Raw genomic sequence first — 6,836 nt, 5'->3', positions numbered from 1 at the left:
ACACGGTTGTTGTTTCCGGAAGTAGGAACGCACGGTTGTTGTTTCCGGAAGTAGGAACGCATGGTTGTTGTTTCCGGAAATAGGAACGCACGGTTGTTGTTTCCGGAAGTAGGAACACACAGTTGTTGTTTCTGGAAGTAGGAACACACTGTTGTTGTTTCCGGAAGTAGGAACACACTGTTGTTGTTTCTGGAAGTAGGAACACGCGGTTGTTGTTTCCGGAAGTAGGAACGCACGGTTGTTGTTTCTGGAAGTAGGAACGCACGGTTGTTGTTTTCGGAAGTAGGAACACACTGTTGTTGTTTCTGGAAGTAGGAACACGCGGTTGTTGTTTCCGGAAGTAGGAACGCACGGTTGTTGTTTCTGAAAGTAGGAACACACGGTTGTTGTTTCCGGAAATAGGAACGCACGGTTGTTGTTTTCGGAAGTAGGAACACACTGTTGTTGTTTCTGGAAGTAGGAACACACGGTTGTTGTTTCTGGAAGTAGGAACACACGGTTGTTGTTTCTGGAAGTAGGAAAGCACGGTTGTTGTTTCCAGAAGTAGGAACACACTGTTGTTGTTTCCGGAAGTAGGAACGCACGGTTGTTGTTTCTGGAAGTAGGAACACACGGTTGTTGTTTCCGGAAGTAGGAAAGCACGATTGTTGTTTCCGGAAGTAGGAACACACGGTTGTTGTTTTCGGAATTAGGAACGCACGGTTGTTGTTTCCGGAAGTAGGAACACACGGTTGTTGTTTCCGGAAGTAGGAACACACTGTTGTTGTTTCCGGAAGTAGGAACTCACGGTTGTTGTTTCCGGAAGTAGGAACGCACGGTTGTTGTTTCCGGAAGTAGGAACGCACGGTTGTTGTTTCCGGAAGTAGGAACACACGGTTGTTGTTTTCGGAAGTAGGAACACACGGTTGTTGTTTCCGGAAGTAGGAACACACGGTTGTTGTTTCCGGAAGTAGGAACGCACGGTTGTTGTTTCCGGAAGTAGGAACACACGGTTGTTGTTTCCGGAAGTAGGAACGCACGGTTGTTGTTTCCGGAAGTAGGAAAGCACGATTGTTGTTTCCGGAAGTAGGAACACACGGTTGTTGTTTCCGGAAGTAGGAACGCACGGTTGTTGTTTCCGGAAGTAGGAACACACGGTTGTTGTTTCCGGAAGTAGGAACACACGGTTGTTGTTTCCGGAAGTAGGAACGCACGGTTGTTGTTTCTGGAAGTAGGAACACACGGTTGTTGTTTCCGGAAATAGGAACGCACGGTTGTTGTTTTCGGAAGTAGGAACACACTGTTGTTGTTTCTGGAAGTAGGAACACACTGTTGTTGTTTCCGGAAGTAGGAACGCACGGTTGTTGTTTCCGGAAGTAGGAACACACTGTTGTTGTTTCCAGAAGTAGGAACGCACGGTTGTTGTTTCTGGAAGTAGGAACGCAGGTTGATGTTTTCGGAAGTAGGAACACACTGTTGTTGTTTCTGGAAGTAGGAACACGCGGTTGTTGTTTCCGGAAGTAGGAACGCACGGTTGTTGTTTCTGGAAGTAGGAACACACGGTTGTTGTTTCCGGAAATAGGAACGCACGGTTGTTGTTTTCGGAAGTAGGAACACACTGTTGTTGTTTCTGGAAGTAGGAACACACGGTTGTTGTTTCTGGAAGTAGGAACGCACGGTTGTTGTTTCCGGAAGTAGGAACACACTGTTGTTGTTTCTGGAAGTAGGAACATGCGGTTGTTGTTTCCGGAAGTAGGAACGCATGGTTGTTGTTTCTGGAAGTAGTAACACACGGTTGTTGTTTCCGGAAATAGGAACGCACGGTTGTTGTTTTCGGAAGTAGGAACACACTGTTGTTGTTTCTGGAAGTAGGAACACACGGTTGTTGTTTCTGGAAGTAGGAACGCACGGTTGTTGTTTCCGGAAGTAGGAACACACTGTTGTTGTTTCCGGAAGTAGGAACGCACGGTTGTTGTTTCTGGAAGTAGGAACACACGGTTGTTGTTTCCGGAAGTAGGAAAGCACGATTGTTGTTTCCGGAAGTAGGAACACACGGTTGTTGTTTCCGGAAGTAGGAAAGCACGATTGTTGTTTCCGGAAGTAGGAACACACGGTTGTTGTTTCCGGAAGTAGGAAAGCACGATTGTTGTTTCCGGAAGTAGGAACACACGGTTGTTGTTTCCGGAAGTAGGAACGCACGGTTGTTGTTTCCGGAAGTAGGAACACACGGTTGTTGTTTCCGGAAGTAGGAACGCACGGTTGTTGTTTCCGGAAGTAGGAACGCACGGTTGTTGTTTCCGGAAGTAGGAACGCACGGTTGTTGTTGCGCGCCCCCCTGGTATTGCCCACCCCACTATTTCAGAAGGACTGCCTTAATTAACCACGTAACTTCCCTTTTCTACGGCCGGCTAATGAGCTCCTTGCCCAATACAGTGAACATAAGTAATATGCACAACCACAACTAGACCAGCAAAACCAAAACCAGCTAACGAGGACGCTCTCAAGCCCAGACAAGAGTTTTTTAAAATCAAGCAGGAGTGTGGATGAGATCACCATGACGATTTGCAGCTCAGCATCTTATCTTGCATGACCTTTGCCCCCCACCCCCATTAGTCAACCCGGCCAGACTGGATCTGACGTGACGTTGCAGGCTCTGCGACGGGCGGCCGTTGATTTAACGCCACACGGAATATGATCGATCCGCCTGTCAAGCCCGCCCAGCTGTGGCTCGGCAAGTCATTTCAAATAGCACTTAACACTTCAGGCTGCGGACGGGAGCCGATGATTTGTAGACTGTGCCATCAAACAATCTTTGCCTACAGTATATGAGAGAGTGCACTGTGGAGCGATGGCGGCGTAAACACAGAAGGTGACAAAGTTGGCGTACAAGCAGTGGAGCTTTGGAGCTGTCGTCCTTATGAACTGCTCCCACTCAGGGGGGAGGTTGGTGGAACTCTCTAGTACGGGGGTCGGCAACCCGCGGCTCTAGAGCCGCATGAGGCTCTTTAGCGCCGCCCTAGTGGCTCTCTGGAGATTTTTCAAAAATGTATGAAGAATGGAAAAAGATGAGGGGAAAAAAAAAAATATTTTTTTGTTTTAGTATGGTTTCTGTAGGAGGACAAACATGACACAAATCTCCCTAATTGTTATAAAGCACACTGTTTATATTAAACATGCTTCACTGATTCGAGTATTTGGCGAGCGCCGTTTTGTCCTACTAATTTTGGCGGTCCTTGAACTCACCGTATAGTTTGTTTCCATGTATAACTTTCTCCGACTTTCTAGGACGTGTTTTATGCCACTTCTTTTTCTGTCTCATTTTGTCCACCACACTTTTAACGTGTGTGAATGCACAAAGGTGAGTTTTGTTGATGTTATTGACTTGTGTGGAGTGCTAATCAGACATATTTGGTCACTGCATGACTGCAAGCTAATCGATGCTAACATGCTATTTAGGCTAGCGATATGTACATATTGCATCATTATGCCTCATTTGTAGCTATATTTGAGCTCATTTAGTTTCCTTTAAGTCCTCTTAATTAAATTTATATCTCATGACACATGAAATATGGCTTTTAATTTGTTGCGGCTCCAGACCGAATTGTGTTTGTATTTTTGGTCCAATATGGCTCTTTCAACATTTTGGGTTTCCGACCCCTGCTCTAATAGATTCCGAAAAAGAAGTATGAGGTAGAAGTTGATATGTGAGCTTTTTGGGTATTTATAATTCAAACTGTCGACCAGGACTATTAGGACCAGAAGTGCAAGACTACTCTAGTATTCACATTTTGTAAATAATATCAATGCAGGAATCTTGTACAAACCCTGTTTCCATATGAGTTGGGAAATGGTGTTAGATGTAAATATAAACGGAATACAATGATTTGCAAATCCTTTTCAAGCCATATTCAGTTGAATGCACCACAAAGACAACATATTTGATGTTCAAACTCATAAACTTTTTTTTTTTTTTTGCAAATAATAATTAACTTAGAATTTCATGGCTGCAACACGTGCCAAAGTAGTTGGGAAAGGGCATGTGCACCACTGTGTTACATGGCCTTTCCTTTTAACAACACTCAGTAAAGGTTTGGGAACTGAGGAGACACATTTTTGAAGCTTCTCAGGTGGAATTCTTTCCCATTCTTGCTTGATGTACAGCTTAAGTTGTTCAACAGTCCGGGGGTCTCCCTTCTGCTATTTTAGGTGCCACACATTTTCAATGGGAGACAGGTCTGGACTACAGGCAGGCCAGTCTAGTATCTGCACTCTTTTACTATGAAGCCACGTTGATGTAACACGTGGCTTGGCATTGTTTTGCTGAAATAAGCAGGGGCGTCCATGGTAACGTTGCTTGGATGGCAACATATGTTGCTCCAAAACCTGTATGTACCTTTCAGCATTAATGGCGCCTTCACAGATGTGTAAGTTACCCATGTCTTGGGCACTAATACACCCCCATACCATCACACATGCTGGCTTTTCAACTTTGCGCCTATAACAATCCGGATGGTTCTTTTCCTCTTTGGTCCGGAGGACACGACGTCCACAGTTTCCAAAAACAATTTGAAATGTGGACTTGTCAGACCACAGAACACTTTTCCACTTTGTATCAGTCCATCTTAGATGAGCTCAGGCCCAGCGAAGCTGACGGCGTTTCTGGGTGTTGTTGATAAACGGTTTTCGCCTTGCATAGGAGAGTTTTAACTTGCATTTACAGATGTAGCGACCAACTGTAGTTACTGACAGTGCGTTTCTGAAGTGTTCCTGAGCCCATGTGGTGATATCCTTTACACACTGATGTGGCTTGTTGATGCAGTACAGCCTGAGGGATGGAAGGTCACGGGCTTAGCTGCTTACGTGCAGTGATTTCTCCACATTCTCTGAACCCTTTGATGATATTACGGAGCGTAGATGGTGAAATCCCTAAATTCCTTGCAATAGCTGCTTGAGAAAGGTTGTTCTTAAACTGTTCAACAATTTGCTCACGCATTTGTTGACAAAGTGGTGACCCTCACCCCATCCTTGTTTGTGAATGACTGAGCATTTCATGGAATCTACTTTTATACCCAATCATGGCACCCACCTGTTCCCAATTTGCCTGCACACCTGTGGGATGTTCCAAATAAGTGTTTGATGAGCATTCCTCAACTTTATCAGTATTTATTGCCACCTTTTCCAACTTCTTTGTCACGTGTTGCTGGCATCAAATTCTAAAGTTAATGATTATTTGCAGAAAAAAAAAAGTTTATCAGTTTGAACATCAAATATGTTGTCTTTGTAGCATATTCAACTGCATATGGGTTGAAAAGGATTTGCAAATCATTGTATTCCGTTTATATTTACATCTAACACAATTTCCCAACTCATATGGAAACGGGGTTTGTAAAACACTGCCGACGGCGGATGGACGCTAGCCGCTAGCTAGCTAGCCATGTCTTAAAGCATCTCTTCCTGAGGGCGTTTCAGTGTTATAACTTCACCTTAAGCCAAAATGCGTCCATTCTCCCTTTTCTGTCTACACACTGTGTCTGCTTGTAAGTACTCTGTGATTGTGCGCTGCCGAACATGCTCGTCTGCTCGTAAACCAGCAATGTCACAACGGACCGGTACGTTTCAGAGACGGTATCGTACCGAAAATGATTAATTAGTATCGCGGTACTATACTAATACCGGTATACCGTACAACCCTAATCTATACTGACTGAAAAGCATGAACAATCGTATTACAGTATCTGTAAAGTATTATTTCATGTTTTGTTTGTACACAGCTAGCCAGAGAGCATATGTACTGTAGTTGTAATAACACACATGATGTGCTGCGTGTATCATTAGCAATATTAAAGTGTGACTCACTCAATGGACACAGAAGAACTTTAAGTGTGACCAATGTATGACTCTGTAACCACTTGGTATTGGATTGATACTAATATTTGTGGTATCACCCAAAACTAGGCCGATATTATCGGCCGATATATGCGTTAAAATGTAATATCAGAAATTATCGGTTTTTTATTATCTGTATCGGTTTTTTAAATTTTTTTATTTTTTATTAAATCAACATAAAAAACACAAGATACACTTACAATTAGTGCACCAACCCAAAAAACCTCCCTCCCCCCATTTCTTTCTGTTATCAATATTCTGGTTCCTACATTATATATCAATATATATCAATACAGTCTGCAAGGGATACAGTCCGTAAGCACACATAATTGTGCGTGCTGCTGGTCCACTAATAGTACTAACCTTTAATAGTTAATGTTACTCATTTTCATTAATTACTAGTTTCTATGTAACTGTTTTTATATTGTTTTACTTTCTTTTTTATTCAAGAAAATGTTTTTAATTTAGTTATCTTATTTTATTATTTTTTTTAAAAAGTACCTTATCTTCACCATACATGGTTGTCCAAATTAGGCATAATAATGTGTTAATTCCACGACTGCATATATCGGTTAATATCGGTATCGGTTGATATCGGTATCGGTAATTAAAGAGTTGGACAATATCGGAATATTGGATATCGGCAAAAAGCCATTATCGGACATCCCTACCCAAAACTTATGAAAAGTATCCAAACAACAATAGCATAGGTGATTATTACATTTGAACAGAAGTGTAGATAGAACATGTTAAAACAGAAAGTAGGCAGATATTAACAGTAAATGAACAAGTAGATTAATAATCAATTTTCTACAGCTTGTCCCTGATTATTTGGACAAAATAATACAACATGATAGGTTCCGCAGCCTTCGTAGCAGAACCTCCAGGTTCTGTAACAGCTTCTTTCCTCAGGCCGTAAGACTCTTGAACGCATCATAATAATCCCCTCAATTCCCCCCAAAAATGGACTA

At 42.7% G+C, this 6,836-nt stretch overlaps 1 protein-coding gene across 9 annotated transcripts in view; it reads left to right on the top strand.

Moving 5' to 3' along the window:
• The first annotated feature begins 3,318 nt into the window (after window positions 1–3,318).
• The window catches only part of lrrc17 (leucine rich repeat containing 17), a 112,165-nt gene continuing 108,647 nt past the window's right edge, over window positions 3,319–6,836 (top strand). For all 9 annotated transcript variants that reach the window (XM_062066591.1, XM_062066596.1, XM_062066593.1 and 6 more), the window contains exon 1: window positions 3,319–3,337. The gene's annotated coding sequence lies outside the window, so the exon portion shown is untranslated. The remainder of the gene's footprint in view (window positions 3,338–6,836) is intronic.

The sequence above is a fragment of the Entelurus aequoreus genome, linkage group LG12 (assembly GCF_033978785.1).
Source record: "Entelurus aequoreus isolate RoL-2023_Sb linkage group LG12, RoL_Eaeq_v1.1, whole genome shotgun sequence".
NCBI classification, from domain to species: Eukaryota; Metazoa; Chordata; class Actinopteri; order Syngnathiformes; family Syngnathidae; genus Entelurus; species Entelurus aequoreus.
The sequence above is the reverse complement of the archived record's forward strand: the minus strand, read 5'-3'. Positions and strand labels throughout refer to the sequence as shown.